Source organism: Gorilla gorilla, chromosome 18 (genome assembly GCF_029281585.2).
Source record: "Gorilla gorilla gorilla isolate KB3781 chromosome 18, NHGRI_mGorGor1-v2.1_pri, whole genome shotgun sequence".
Lineage (NCBI taxonomy): Eukaryota > Metazoa > Chordata > Mammalia > Primates > Hominidae > Gorilla > Gorilla gorilla.
This window is the reverse complement of record NC_073242.2, coordinates 123,321,455-123,340,802: the sequence shown is the minus strand read 5'-3', so window position 1 is coordinate 123,340,802 and position 19,348 is coordinate 123,321,455.

Below are 19,348 nucleotides of genomic sequence, written 5' to 3'. Positions count from 1 at the left end.
CTACACCGCCATCTGTACGAACATATAAATATCTACACCGCCATCTGTATGAAAATATAAATATCTACAACGACATCTGTATTTAGATAGAGATATCTCCACTGCTATCTGTATAAACCTTGAAATATCTACACCGCTATCTGTATAAACATGGAAATATCTACACCGCTACCTGTATAAACATGGAAATATCAGCACCGCTATCGGTATGAACATGGAAATATCTACACCGCTATCTGTATGAACATGGATATATCTACACCGCTATCTGTATGAACATGGAAATATCTTTACCGCCATCTGTATGAAAATGGATATATCTACACAGCCATCTGTATGAACGTAGAAATATCTACACCGCTATCTGTAGGAACATGGAAATATCTTCACCGCTATCAGTATGAACATGGAAATATCTTCACCGCCATCTGTATGAAAATGGATATGGCTACACAGCCATCTGGATGAACATGGAAATATCTACACCGCGATCTGTATGAACATGGAAATATCTACACCGCTATCTGTGTAAACATGCATACACCTTCACCCCTCTCTGTATAACCATGGAAATACCTACACCGCTATCTGTATGAACATGGAAATATCTACACCGCTATCTGTTTGAACATGGAAATATCTAAACCGCTATCTGCATGAAAATGGAAATATCTACACAGCTATCTGCATATACATGGAAAAATCTACACAGCTATCTCTTTACATGTGGAAATAACTACACCGCTATCTGTATGAACATGGAAATATCTTCACCGCCATCTGTATGAACATGGACATATCTACACAGCCATCTGGATGAACATGGAAATATCTACACCGCTATCTGTATGAAGATGGAAATATCTACAACGCTATCTGTGTAAACATGCATACATCTTCACCGCTATCTATATAAACATGGAAATATCTACACCGCTATCTGTATGAACATGGAAATATCTACACCGCTATCTGTTTGAACATGGAAATATCTACACCGCTATCTGCATGAAAATGGAAATATCTACACAGCGATCTGCATATACATGGAAATATCTACAAAGCTATCTCTTTACACATGGAAATAACTACAGCGCTATCTCTATAAACATACAAATATCTAAACCGCCATCTGTGTGAACATGGAAATATCTGCACCGCCATCTGTATGAACATATAAATATCTACACCGCCATCTATATTAAGATGGAGATATCTACACTGCTATCTGTATAAACTTGGAAATATCTACACCGCTATCTGTACAAACATGGAAATATCTACACCGCAATCTGTATAAACATGGAAATATCTACACCGCTACCTGTATAAACATGGAAATATCAGCACCGCTATCTGTATGAACATGGAAATATCTACACCGCTATCTGAACATGGAAATATCTACACCGCTATCTGCATGAAAATGGAAATATCTACACAGCTATCTGCATATACATGGAAATATCTACGCAGCTATCTCTTTACACATGGAAATAACTACACCGCTATCTCTATAAACATGGAAATATCTACACCGCCATCTGTAGGAACATGGAAATATCGGCACCGCCATCTGTATGAACATATAAATATCTACACCGCCAACTGCATAAAGAAGGAGATATCTACACCGCTATCTGTATAAACATGGAAATATTTACACCGCTATCTGTATAAAGATGGAAATATCTACACCGCTATCTGTATAAACATGGAAATATCTACACCGCTACCTGTATAAACATGGAAATATCAGCACCGCTATCGGTATGAACATGGAAATATCTACACCGCTATCTGTATGAACATGGAAATATCTTCAACGCCATCTGTATTAAGATGGATATATCTACACAGCCATCTGTATGAACATGGAAATATCTACACAGCTATCTGTATGAACATGGAAATATCTACACCGCTATCTGTATGAACATGGAAATATCTTCACAGCCATCTGTATGAACATGGATATGTCTACACATCCATCTGGATGAACATGGAAAAAACTACACCGCGATCTGTATGAACATGGGAATACCTACACCGCTATCTGTGTAAACATGCATACACCTTCACCGCTATCTGTATAAACATGGAAATATCTACACCGCTATCTGTATGAACGGAAATATCTACACCGCTATCTGTTTGAACATGGAAATATCTAAACCGCTATCTGCATGAAAATGGAAATATCTACACAGCTATCTGCATATACATGGAAATAACTACACAGCTATCTCTTTACACATGGAAATAACTACACCGCTATCTGTATGAACATGGAAATATCTTCACCGCCATCTGTATGAACATGGATATACCTACACAGCCCTCTGGATGAACATGGAAATATCTACACCGCTATCTGTATGAAGATGGAAATATCTACACCGCTATCTGTGTAAACATGCATACTTCTTCACCGCTATCTGAATAAACATGGAAATATCTACACTGTCATCTGCATGAAAATGCAAATATCTACACTGCTATCAGTTTGAACATGGAAATATCTACACCGCTATCTGCATGAAAATGGAAATATCTACACAGCGATCTGCATATACATGGAAATATCTACACAGCTATCTATTTACACATGGAAATAGCTACACCGCTATCTGAACATGGAAATATCCACACCGCCATCTGTATGAACATGGAAATATCTACACCGCCATCTGTATGAACATGGAAATATCTGCAATGACAGCTGTATGAACATATAAATATCTACACCGCCATCTATATTAAGATGGAGATATCTACACCGCTATCTTTATAAACTTGGAAATATCTACACCGCTATCTGTATAAACATGGAAATATCTACACTGCAATCTGTATAAACATGGAAATATCTACACAGCCATCTGGATGAACATGGAAACATCTACACCGCTATATGTATGAACATGGAAATAGCTACACCGCTATCTGTACGAACATGGAAATAGCTACACCGCTATCTGTATGAACATGGAAATATCTAACCGCTATCTGTATGAACATGGAAATATCTTCATCGCCATCTGTACGAACATGGGTATGTCTACACAGCCATCTGGATGAACATGGAAATATCTACACCGCTATCTGTATGGAAATGGAAATATCTACACCGCTATCTGTGTAAACATGCATACATCTTCACCGCTATCTGTATAAACATGGCAATATCTACACCGCCATCTGTATGAACATGGAAATATCTGAACCGCCATCTCTATGAACATATAAATATCTACACCGCCATCTGTATTAAGATGGAGATATCTACACCGCTATCTGTATAAACATGGAAATATCTACACCGCTTTCTGTATAAACATGGAAATATCAGCACCGCTATCTGTATGAACATGGAAATATCTACACCGCTATCTGTATACACATGGAAATATCTACACCGCTATCTGTATAAACGTGGAAATATCTGCACCGCTATCTGTATGAACATGGAAATATCTACACCGCTATCTTTATGAACATGGAAATATCTACACCGATATCTGTATGAACATGGATATATCTTCACCGCCATCTGTATGATCATGGATATATCTACACAGCCATCTGGGTGAACATGGAAATATCTACACCACTATCTGTATGAACATGGAAATATCTACACCGCTATCTGTGTAAACATGCATACATCTGCACCGCTATCTGTATAAACATGGAAATATCTACACCGCTATCTGTATAAGCAGGGAAATATGTACACCACTACCTGTATATACATGGAAATATCTGCACCGCTATCTGTATGAACATGGAAATATCTACACAGCCATCGGGATGAATATGGAAATATCAGCACCGCTATCTGTATGAACATGGATATGTCTACACAGCCATCTGGATGAACATGGAAACATCTACACCGCTATCTGTATGAACATGGAAATATCTACACCGCTACCTGTGTAAACAAGCATACATCTTCACCGCTATCTGTATAAACATGGAAATATCTACACCGCTATCTGTATGAACATGGAAATATCTACACCGCTATCTGTTTGAGCATGGAAATATCTACACCGCTATCTGCATGAAAATGGAAATATCTACACAGCTATCTGCATATACGTGGAAATATCTACAAAGCTATCTCTTTACACATGGAAATAACTACACTGATATCTCTATAAACATGGAAATATCTACACCGCCATCTGTATGAACATGGAAATATCAGCACCGCTATCTGAACAAGGATATGTCTACACAGCCATCTGGATGAACATGGAAATATCTACACCGCTATCTGTATGAACATGGAAATATCTACACCGCTATCTGTGTAAACAAGCATACATCTTCACCGCTATCTGTATAAACATGGAAATATCTACACCGCTATCTGTATGAACATGGAATTATCTACACCGCTATCTGTTTGAGCATGGAAATATCTACACCGCTATCTGCATGAAAATGGAAATATCTACACAGCTATCTGCATATACATGGAAATATCTACAAAGCTATCTCTTTACACATGGAAATAACTACACCGATATCTCTATAAACATGGAAATATCTACACCGCCATCTGTATGAACATGGAAATATCAGCACCGCTATCTGTATGAACATGGAAATAACTACACAGCCATCTGGATGAACATGGAAATATCTACACCGCTATCTGTATGAACATGGAAATAGCTACACCGCTATCTGTATGAACATGGAAATATCTACACCTCAATCTGTATGAACATGGAAATATCTACACCGCTATCTGTATGAACATGGAAATATCTACACCGCTATCTGTATAAACATGGAAACATCTACACCGCTATCTGTATAAACATGGAAATATCTACACCGCTATCTGTATGAACATGGAAATATCTTCACCGCTATCTGTTTCAGCATGGAAATATCTACACAATTATCTGCATGAAAATGGAAATATCTACACAGCTATCTGCATATACATGGAAATATCTACAAAGCTATCTCTTTACACATGGAAATAACTACACCTATATCTCTATAAACATGGAAATGTCTACACCGCCATCTGTATGAACGTGGAAATATCTGAACCGCCATCTGTATGAACATACAAATATCTGCACCGCCATCTGTATTAAGATGGAGATATCTACACCGCTATCTGTATAAACATGGAAATATCTACACCGCTATCTGTATGAGCATGGAAATATCTACACCGCTATCTCTATGAACATGGAAATTTCTACACCACTATCTATATGAACATGGAAATAGCTGCACCGCTATCTGTATGAACATGGAAATATCTACACCACTACCTGTATGAACATGGAAATATCTACACCGCTATCTGTATGAACTTGGATATATCTACACAGCCATCTGGATGAACACGGAAATATCTACACCGCTATCCGTATGAACATGGAAATATCTACACTGCTATCTGTGTAAATATGCATACATCTTCACCGCAATCTGTATAAACATGGAAATATCTACACCGCTATCTGTATGAACATGGAAATATCTACACCGCTATCTGAACATGGAAATATGTACACCGCTATCTGCATGAAAGTGGAAATATCTTCACCGCTATCTGTATGAACATGGAAATATCTTCACCGCCATCTGTACGAACATGGGTATGTCTACACAGCCATTTGGATGAACATGGAAATATCTACAACGCTATTTGTATGAAAATGGAAATATCTACACCGCTATCTGTGTAAACATGCATACATCTTCACCGCTGTCTGTATAAACATGGAAATATCTAAACCGCTATCTGTATGAACATGGAAATATCTACACCGCTATCTGTTTCAGCATGGAAATATCTACACCGCTGTCTGCATGAAAATGGAAATATCTACACAGCTATCTGCATATACATGGAATTATCTACAAAGCTATCTCTTTACACATGGAAATAACTACACCGCTATCTCTATAAACATGGAAATATCTACACCGCCATCTGTATGAACTTGGAAATATCTGCACCGCCATCTGTATGAACATAAAAATATCTGCACCGCAATCTGTATTGAGATGGAGATATCTACACCGCTATCTGTACAAACATGGAAATATCTACACCGCTATCTGTATAAACATGGAAATATCTACACCGCTATCTGTATAAACATGGAAATATCTACACCGCTATCTGTATAAACATGGAAATATCTACACCGCTACCTGTATAAACATGGAAATATCAGCACCGCAATCTGTATTAACCTGGAAATATCTACACCGCTATCTGTATGAACATAGAAATATCTACACCGCTATCTGTATGAACATGGAAATAGCTACAACGCTATCTGTATGAACATGGAAATATCTACACCACTATGTGTATGAACATGGAAATATCTACACTGCTATCTGTATGAACATGGAAATATATTCACCGCCTTCTGTATGAACATGGATATATCTACACAGCCATCTGGATGAACATGGAAATATCTACACTGCTATCTGTATGAACATGGAAATATCTACACCGGTATCTGTGTAAACATGCATACATCTTCACCGCTATCTGTATAAACATGGAAATATCTACACCGCTATCTGTATGAACATGGAAATATCTACACCGCAATCTGTTTGAACATGGAAATATCTACACCGCTATCTGCATGAAAATGGAGATATCTACTCAGCTATCTGCATATACATGGAAATATCTACAAAGCTATTTCTTTACACATGGAAATAACTACACCGCTATCTCTATAAACATGGAAATATGTACACCGCCATCTGTATGAACATGGAAATATCTGCACCGTCATCTGTATGAAGATATAAATATCTACACCGCCATCTGTATTAAGATGGAGATATCTACACCGCCAGCTGTGTAAACATGGAAATATCTACACCGCTATCTGTATAAACATGGAAATATCTACACCGCTATCTGTATGACCATGGAAATATTTACACCGCTACCTGTATAAACATGGAAATATCAGCACCGCTATCTGTATGAACATGGAAATATCTACACAGCCATCTGGATGAACATGGAAATATCAGCACCGCTATCTGTATGAACATGGAAATATCTACACAGCCATCTGGATGAACATGGAAATATCTACACCACTATCTGTATAAGCATGGAAATATGTACACCACTACCTGTATGAACATGGAAATATCAGCACCGCTATCTGTATGAACATGGAAATATCTACACAGCCATCTGGATGAATATGGAAATATCAGCACCGCTACCTGTATGAACATGGATATGTCTACACAGCCATCTGGATGAATATGGATATATCAGCACCGCTACCTGTATGAACATGGATATGTCTACACAGCCATCTGGATGAACATGGAAATATCTACACCGCTACCTGTATGAACATGGAAATATCTACACCGCTATCCGTGTAAACAAGCATACATCTTCACCGCTATCTGTATAAACATGGAAATATCTACACCGCTATCTGTATGAACATGGAAATATCTACACCGCTATCTGTTTGAGCATGGAAATATCTACACCGCTATCTGCATGAAAATGGAAATATCTACACAGCTATCTGCATATACATGGAAATATCTACAAAGCTATCTATTTACACATGGAAATAACTACACCGATATCTCTATAAACATGGAAATATCTACACCGCCATCTGTATGAACATGGAAATATCAGCACCGATATCTGTATGAACAAGGATATGTCTGCACAGCCATCTGGATGAACATGGAAATATCTACACCGCTATCTGTATGAACATGGAAATATCTACACCGCTATCTGTATAAACATGGAAATATCTACACCGCTATCTGTATAAACATGGAAATATCCACACCGCTATCTGTATGAACATGGAAATATCTACACCGCTATCTGAGCACTGAAATATCTACACAGCTATCTGCATGAAAATGGAAATATCTACACAGCTATCTGCATATACATGGAAATATCAACAAAGCTATCTCTTTACACATGGAAATAACTACACCGATATCTCTATAAACATGGAAATATCTACACCGCCATCTGTATGAACATGGAAATATCTGCACCACCATCTGTATGAACATATAAATATCTGCACCGCCATCTGTATTAAGACGGAGATAACTACACCGCTATCTGTATAAACATGGAAATATCTACACCGCTATCTGTATGAGCATGGAAATATCTACAGCGCCATCTGTATGAAGATATAAATATCTTCACCGACATCTGTATGAACATGGATATATCTACACAACCATCTGGATGAACATGGAAATATCTACACCGCTAACTGTATGAACATGGAAATATCTACACCGCTATCTGTGTAAACATGCATACATCTTCACCGCTATCTGTATAAACATGGAAATATCTACACCGCTATCTGTATGAACATTAAAATATCTACACCGCTATCTGTTTGATCATGGAAGTATCTACACCGCTATCTGCATGAAAATGGAAATATCTACACAGCTATCTGCATATACATGGAAATATCTACAAAGCTATCTCTTTACACATGGAAATAACTACACCGCTATCTCTCTAAACATGGAAATATCTACACCGCCATCTGTATGAACATGGAAATATCTGAACCACCATCTCTATGAACATATAAATATCTGCACCGCCATCTAATTAAAATGGAGATATCTACACCGCAATCTGTATAAAGATGGAAATATCTACACCGCTATCTGTATAAACATGGAAATATCAGCACCGCTATCTGTATGAACATGGAAATATCTACACCGCTACCTGTATAAACATGGAAATATCTACACCGCTATCTGTATAAACATGGAAATATCACCACCGCTATCTGTATGAACGTGGAAATATCTACACCGCTGTCTTTATGAACATGGAAATATCTACACCGATATCTGTATGAACATGGAAATATCTTCACCGCCATCTGTATTAACATGGATATATCTACACAGCCATCTGGATGAACATGGAAATATCTACACCACTATCTGTATGAACATGGAAATATCTACACCACTATCTGTGTAAACATGCATACATCTTCACTGCTATCTGTAAAAACATGGAAATATCTACACCGCTATCTGTATAAGCATGGAAATATGTACACCACTACCTGTATAAACATGGAAATATCAGCACCGCTATCTGTATGAACATGGAAATAACTACACAGACTTCTGGATGAATATGGAAATATCAGCACCGCTATCTGTATGAACATGGATATTTCTACACAGCCATTTGTATGAACATGGAAATATCTACACCGCTATCTCTGTAAACAAGCATACATCTTCACCGCTATCTGTATAAACATGGAAATATCTACACCGCTATCTGTATGAACATGGAAATATCTACACCGCTATCTGTTTGAGCATGGAAATATCTACACCGCTATCTGCATGAAAATGGAAATATCTACACAGCTATCTGCATATACATGGAAATATCTACAAAGCTATCTCTTTACACATGGAAATAACTACACCGATATCTCTATAAACATGGAAATATCTACACCGCCATCTGTATGAACATGGAAATATCAGCACCGCTATCTGTATGAACATGGAAATATCTACACAGCCATCTGGATGAACATGGAAATATCTACACCGCTATCTGTATGAAAATGGAAATAGCTACACCGCTATCTGTATGAACATGGAAATATCTAAACGACTATCTGTATGAACATGGAAATATCTACACCGCTATCTGTATGAACATGGAAATATCTACACCGCTATCTGTATGAACATGGAAATATCTACACCGCTATCCGTGTAAACAAGCATACATCTTCACCGCTATCTGTATAAACATGGAAATATCTACACCGCTATCTGTATGAACATGGAAATATCTACACCGCTATCTGTTTGAGCATGGAAATATCTACACCGCTATCTGCATGAAAATGGAAATATCTACACAGCTATCTGCATATACATGGAAATATCTACAAAGCTATCTCTTTACACATGGAAATAACTACACCGATATCTCTATAAACATGGAAATATCTACACCGCCATCTGTATGAACATGGAAATATCAGCACCGCTATCAGTATGAACATGGAAATATCTACACAGCCATCTGGATGAACATGGAAATATCTACACAGCTATCTGTATGAACATGGAAATAGCTACACCGCTATCTGTATGAACATGGAAATATCTACACCACTATCTGTATGAATATGGAAATATCTACACCGCTATCTGTATGAACATGGAAATATCTACACCGCTATCTGTATAAACATGGAAATATCTACACCGCTATTTGTATAAACATGGAAATATCTACACCGCTATCTGTATAAACATGGAAATATCAGCACCGCTATCTGTATGAACATGGAAATATCTACACCGCCATCTGTATGAACATGGAAATATCTACACCGATATCTGTATGAACATGGAAAAATCTTCACCACCATCTGTATGAACATGGATATATCTACACAGCCATCTGGATGAACATGGAAATATCTACACCACTATCTGTATGAACATGGAAATATCTACACCGCTATCTGTGTAAACATGCATACATCTTCACCGCTATCTGTATAAACATGGAAATAACTACACCGCAATCTGAATAAGCATGGAAATATGTACACCACTGCCTGTATAAACATGGAAATATCAGCACCGCTATCTGTATGAACATGGAAATATCTACACAGCCATCTGGATGAATATGGAAATATCAGCACCGCTATCTGTATGAACATGGATATGTCTACACAGCCGTCTGGATGAACATGGAAATATCTACACCGCTATCTGCATGAACATGGAAATATCTACACCGATATCTGTGTAAACAAGCATACATCTTCACCGCTATCTGCATAAACATGGAAATATCTACACCGCTATCTGTATGAACATGGAAATATCTACACCGCTATCTGTTTGAGCATGGAAATATCTACACAGCTATCTGCATGAAAATGGAAATATCTACACAGCTATCTGCATATACATGGAAATATCTACAAAGCTATCTCTTTACACATAGAAATAACTACACCGATATCTCTATAAACATGGAAATGTCTACACCGCCATCTGTATGAGCACGGGAATATCTGCACCGCCATCTGTATTAAAATGGAGATATCTACACCGCTATCTGTATAAACATGGAAATATCTACACCGCTATCTGTATGAGCATGGAAATATCTACACCGCCGTCTGTATGAAGATATAAATATCTTCACCGACATCTGTATGAACATGGATATATCTACACAGCCATCTGAATGAACATGGAAATATCTACACCGCTATCTGTATGAACATGGAAATATCTACACCGCTATCTGTTTGAACATGGAAATATCTACACCGCTATCTGCATGAAAATGGAAATATCTACACAGCTATCTGCATATACGTGGAAATATCTACAAAGCTATCTCTTTACACATGGAAATAACTACACCGCTATCTCTATAAACATGGAAATATCTACACTGCCATCTGTATGAACATGGAAATATCTGAACCGCCATCTCTATGAACATATAAATATCTGCACCGCCATCTGTATTAAGATGGAGATATCTTCACCGCTATCTGTATAAACATGGAAATATCTACACCGCTACCTGTATAAACATGGAAATATCAGCACCGCTATCTGCATGAACATGGAAATATCAGCCCCTCTATCTGTATGAACATGGAAGTATCTACAACGCTATCTCTATGAACATGGAAATATCTACACCGCTATCTGTGTAAACTTGCATACAACTTCACCGCTATCTGTATAAACATGGAAATATGTACATCGCTATCTGTATGAACATGGAAATATCTACACCGCCATCTGTATGAACATGGAAATATCTGCACCGCCATCAGTATTAACATACAAATATCTACACCGCCATCTGTATTTAGATGGAGATATCTACACTGCTATCTGTATAAACCTGGAAATATCTACAACGCTATCTGCTTAAACATTGAAATATCTACACCGCTATCTTCCTAAAAGTGGAAATATCTACACCGCTATCTGCATAAACTTGGAAATATCTACACCGCTGTCTGTGTAAACATGGAAATATCTAAACCACAAACTGTAGGAACATGGAAATATCTACACGACTATCTCCATAAACATGGAAATATCTACACCGCTATCTGTATAAACATGGAAATATCTACACAGCCATCTGTAGGAACATGTAAATATCTACACCACTATCTCTATAAACATGGAAATATCTACACTGCTATCTGTATAAACATGGAAATATCTACACCGCTATCTGTGTAAACATGGAAAGATCTACACCGCTATCTCTGAAAACATGGAAAGATCTACACCATTATGTGTATAAAGACGTAAATATCTACACCGCTATCTGTATAAACATGGAAATATCTACACAGCTATCTGTATGAACATGGAAATATCTACACCGCTATCTGTATAAACATGGAAATATCTACACAGCCATCTGTAGGAACATGTAAATATCTAACCCACTATCTCTATAAACATGGAAATATCTACACTGATATCTGTATAAATATGGAAATATCTACACTGCTATCTGTGTAAACATGGAAAGATCTACACCGCTATCTCTGAAAACATGGAAAGATCTACAGCCTTATGTGTATAAAGACGTAAATATCTACACTGCTATCTGTATAAACATGGAAATATCTACGCAGCCATCTGTAGGAACATGTAAATATCTACACAGTTATCTGTATACACATGGAAATATCTACACCGCTATCTGTATAAACATGGAAATATCTACACCGCTATCTGTGTAAACATGGAAATATCTACACCACTATCTGTGTAAACATGGAAATATCTACACCGCCATCTGTACAAACATGGAAATATCTACACAGCCATCTGTATGAATATGTAAGTATCTACACCGTTATCTGTATACACATGGAATTATCTACACCGCTATCTGTATGAACATGGAAATATCTACACCGCTATCTGTGTAAACATGGAAATATCTACACCGATATCTGTGTAAACATGGAAATATCTACACCGCTATCTCTGTAAACATGGAAATATCTACAGAGTCATCTGTATACATCTGTATAAACATGGAAATATCTACACCGTTATCTGTGTAAACATGGAAATATCTACACCGTTATCTGTGTAAACATGGAAATATCTACATCGCTATCTCTAAAAACATGGAAAGACCTACACCATTATGTGTCTAAAGACGGAAATATCTACACCGCTATCTGTATAAACATGGAAATATCTACACCGCCATCTGTATGAACGTGGAAATGTCTAAACCGCCATCTCTATAAACATGTAAATATCTACACCCCCCTCTGTAGGAACATGGAAATATCTACAACGCTATCTGCTTAAACATTGAAATATCTACACCGCTATCTGCATAAACTTGGAAATATCTACACCGCTGTCTGTGTAAACATGAAAATATCTAAACCAAAAACTGTAGGAACATGGAAATATCTACACGACTATCTCCATAAACATGGAAATATCTTCACCGCTATCTGTATAAACATGGAAATATCTACACAGCCATCTGTAGGAACATGTAAATATCTACACCACTATCTCTATAAACATGGAAATATCTACACTGCTATCTGTATAAACATGGAAGTATCTACACCGCTATCTGTGTAAACATGGAAAGATCTACACCGCTATCTCTGAAAACATGGAAAGATCTACACCATTATGTGTATAACGACGTAAATATCTACACCGCTATCTGTATAAACATGGAAATATCTACACAGCTATCTGTATGAACATGGAAATATCTACACCGCTATCTGTGTAAACATGGAAATATCTACACCGCTATCTGTGTAAACATGGAAAGATCTACACCGCTATCTCTGAAAACATGTAAAGATCTACAGCATTATGTGTATAAAGACGTAAATATCTACACTGCTATCTGTATAGACATGGAAATATCTACGCAGCCATCTGTAGGAACATGTAAATATCTACACAGTTATCTGTATACACATGGAATTATCTACACCGCTATCTGTATGAACATGGAAATATCTACACCGCTATCTGTGTAAACATGGAAATATCTACACCGCTATCTGTGTAAACATGGAGATATCTGCACCGCTATCTCTATAAACATGGAAATATCCACACAGCCATCTATATAAACGTGGAAATATCTACACTACGCTCTGTATAAAGCTGGAAATATCTACACTGATATCTCTATAAACATGGAAATATCTACACCGCTATCTGTGTAAACATGGAAATATCTACACCGCTGTCTGTGTAAACATGGAAATACCTACACCACTATATCTATAAACATGGAAATATCTACACCGCCATCTGTATGGGTATGGAAATATCTACACCGCCATCTGTATAAACATGGAAATATCTACACCGTTATCTGTGTACACATGGAATTATCTACACCGCTATCTGTATAAACATGGACATATCTACAATGCTATCTGCGTAAACATGGAAATATCCTCACCGCTATCTCTATATACATGCAAATATCTACACTGCTATCTGTGTAAACATGGAAATATCTACAACGATATCTCTGTAAACTTGGAAATATCTACACCGCTATCTCTGTAAACATGGAAATATCTACAGAGTCATCTGTATAAACATGGAAATATCTACACCGCTATCTGTGTAAACATGGAAATATCTACACCGCTATCTCTAAAAACATGGAAAGATCTACACCATTATGTGTATAAAGACGGAAATATCTACACCGCTATCTGTATAAACATGGAAATATCTACACCGCCATCTGTATGAATGTGGAAATGTCTAAACCGCCATCTCTATAAACATGTAAATATCTACACCGCCCTCTGTAGGAACATGGAAATATCTACAACGCTATCTGTTTAAACATTGAAATATCTACACCGCTATCTGCCTAAAAGTGGAAATATCTACACCGCTATCTACATAAACTTGGAAATACCTACACCGCTATCTGTGTACACATGGAAATATCTACACCACCAACTGTAGGAACATGAAAATATCTACACCGCCAACTCTATAAACATTGAAATATCTACACCGCTATCTGTATAAACATGGAAATATCTACACCGCTATCTGTGTAAACATGGAAATATCTACACCGCCTTCTGTGTAAACATGGAAATATCTACACCGCCATATCTATAAACATGGAAATATCTTCAACTCCATCTGTATGAACATGGAATTATCTACACTGCCATCTGTATGAACATGGATACATCTACACCGCTATCTGTATAAACATGGAAATATCTACACCGCCATCGGAAGGAAAATGAAAATATCTACACCGCCATCTGTATGAACAGGGAACTATGTACACCACCATCTGTATCAACATGAAAATGCCTACACCGCCATCTGTATCACAATGGAAATATCTGCACCGCCATCTTTATAACAATGGAAATATCTAAACCGCCGTCTGTATGGAAATGGAAAAATCTACACCACCATCTGTATAAAGGTGGAAATATCTACACCGCTATCTGTGTGAACATGGAAGTATCTACAACGCTATCTGTAAAAACATGGAAATATCTACACCTCCATCTGTATAAACATGGAAATATCTACACCGCCATCTGTAGAAACATGGAAATATCTACACCGCCATCTCTATAAACATGGAAATATCTACACAGCTATCTGTATAAACATTTAAATATCTACACCGCCATCTCTATAAACATAGAAATATCTACACCGCCATCTGTATGAACATGGAAATATGTACACCGCCATCTGTATAAATGTGGAAATATCTACACCGCTATCTGTATGAACATGGCAATATGTACACCGCTACCTGTATTAACATGGAAATATCTACACCGCTATCTGTATAAACATGGAAATATCTACACCGCTGTCTCTATAAACATGGAAATATGTGCGCCGCTATCTCTATAAATATAGAAATATATACACCTCTGTCTCTATAAACATGGAAATATCTACAATGCTATCTGTATAAACATGGAAATATCTACACCGCTATCTGTATAAACATGGAAATATCTACACCGCTATCTCTATAAACATGGATATATCTACACCACTATCTCTATAAACATGGAAATATCTACACCACTATCTGTATGAACATGGAAATTTCCACACCGCTATCTGTATAGACATGGAAGTATCTACACCGGTAACTGTATAAACATGGAAATATCTACACCGCTCTCGGTATAAATGTCTGTATTTGCTCTTAATTTATACCCAAGGCTGGGATGTTTCATATGATAAAAAGACCAAATACAGAAATAGACTATATTTGGTCTGGCAACTGATCTCTGCAATAATCAAACCTCAAAGACAATCAAACCTGAAATCTAAGCTACATATTAAATAGCTTGGTTTTTAGGTTGCACGTTGCTGTGCATGCTGGCTTCATAGAAAATGCAAGTAGCAATGGCCATTTTTTAATAGTCATTAGCCTTGAAGCTCTCCTACTTTTGAATCACATAGAAATAGAAATCAAATCTCACTAGATTTTTTTTTTTGAAACAGGGTCTGGCTTGGTTGCCCAGGCTGAAGAGCAGGGCATGATCTTGGCTCACACCTCTGCCTCTCGGACTCAAGCCATCCTCCCACCTCAGCCTTGGAGTAGCTGGGACCACAGGCATGTGCCACCATATCCAGCTAATATTTTTATTTTTGTACAAATGGGGTTTGTCATCTTTCCCAGGCAGGCCTCAAACTCCAAGACTCAAGCAATACACCTGCCTTGAATTCCCAAAGTACTGGGTTTACAGGCGACAGCCACTACGCCCAGCAACTAAACTTCTAAAAATCAATTTTACATAAAATTATCTAAGCGTGCAAGGAAAGATAAGAAGCCTAAGGAACCAGTGAGTTGAAGAATAAATGCAGTTTAAATCATACATGTAAACAACATGATGTGATGTGGTAGGAATCATCTAACATGCTTTAAAGCATGAGTAAAAGGTCTTTACTTAGAAAACTGGATCTTAGTTTAGGATATCTTTAGATAAGAGTATGAAACGTCATATCATATTGATAAGTAAAGTGCTTCCTTTGGCTAATTTTAAGGATAGGACATTTACTTTCATATAATTCATAGGAATCTTAGACTTAAAAATAAAATTTCCCTTCTCAAATCCTTACTTTTATACTTTTTTGCATTTCTTTCACTTTTGTGTTAATGGCCTATGTCTCAACATATTCTATTAAGCCTTCTGGAAACACATACTTTGTTTCCAGCCTCTTCAGAGGACCATCACTCGAATTCCTAGGCTTCTGAAGAAGCAGACCCAAGCTTATAATTATTACATATTTCCAAATCTAGGTGACCAACAAAAATTGATACTTTTCCCATCATACCTTTAAGTTAATAATCAGGTGTATGCTGAGAGGTAAAGACCCAAGAGTGTTGGTTGTCTAATTGTGCAGCTGTATAAACAAATCTTAATGCTTGAAAATATTCAAAGGTTATTCTCACGTTGATTGTTGGTAACTATGTGTAACAACATGAAAAGAAAAAAAAAATCAAAGAATTACGTCTGAGGATAATACACAATCTCTAAGGGTAAGAAGAGCAACAAAAATTCTGCTTCAATTACCACTGAAATAATATATTTATCCTGTAAAATCTATGGTGGCTGGTTGTAAAAATTAGGCATTAGCAAACTGATAAAGACTTTTTAATGAAAACATTATGAAACATAGTTTTTAAAAAGTTAAATACACCCACACCAGTTTTTCACATTCTTTGGGCTGCTTTAATGCTGCCATTAAATAATTGATTTAGTTGTGACATAGATCCTATGTTCCATGGAGTCTACCATTCATAAAGATGCAATGTAAGGTAACAAAAATATAAATTGTGTGTGTGGGGAGGAGAAGTCAAGAGTATTTTTATGTGACAGAAGTTAAGTTGTTATCAGTGTAAAATAGTCTGTTACAAATACCGGACTCTGTATGTTAGTTTCACTAACCAGAAAGAAAGAAATTACAGCAGATACACACACACACACCAAAAAAGGGAAAAGAAACAAAGCTTAGCACCACAGAAAACCACCAAACTAGAGGGATAAACAATAAGAAAGGAAGAAGTGAACAAGTAATCTAAAAAACAACTAATGAAATGGTAGAAGGAAGTCCTAATTTATCAATAATAAACTTCAATAGAAGTGGATTAAACTCTACTTAAAGGATATAAAGTGGATGAATGGATTCGGATAGCAAAACCCACCTATATGCTGCCTACATGATACTTACCTCACTATTAAAGACAAATAGACTGAAAGTGAAGAGATGGAAAAATATATTTTATGCAAACAAATGAAAAGCAAGCAGGAGTAGCCACAGTCATGTCATATTTTAAAAGGCTTTAAATAAAAAAAACTATATAAAAAAAGAATGTCACTGTATAATGAAATGATAAAAGGCCCAATTCAATAAGAGGACATAACATATATATTACTTAGGTGTAACTATATATGTACCCAACACCAGAACAACCAGATATATAAAGCAAATATTAGATTTAAAGGTAGAGATAGACTGCAATACAATATTAGTAGGAAATTTCAACACTCCACTTTAAAAATGGACAGATTCTATGAAGAGAAAATCAACCAAAAAATGACAGACTCAAACTATACCATAGACCAAATGGACCTAGCAGGTAAAGAAGATCTCACCTGATATGGTTTGGCTGTATATCCCCACCCAAATCTCATCTTGATTATAGCTCCCATAATTCATACATGTTGTGGGAGGGAACCAGTGGGAGATAATTGAATCATGGGGGCGGTTCCCCCATACTTTTCTTGTGGTAGTGAATACGTCTAACAAGATCTGAGGTTTTATAAGGGGGAACCCTTTCACTTGGTTCTCAATTCTATTTTGTTTGCTACCATGTAAGATGTGTCTTTCGCCTTCCATCATGATTGGGAGACCTCCCCAGCCACGTGGAACTATGAGTTCACTAAACCTCTTTTTCTCTGTAAATTACCCAGTCTCGGGTATGTCTTTATCAGCAGTATGAAAACAGACTAATACATCATCCAACAGCTGCAGAATACAAATTATTCTCAACTGTACACCAAACATTCTCTAGGACCAATCATACATTATGACACATAATAAGTCTTAACAAACTTAAGAAGACAGATATCATATGAAGTATCTTTTCTGATTCCAGGGATATAAAGCCAGAAATCAACAACAGGAAAGCCCTTGGAAATTT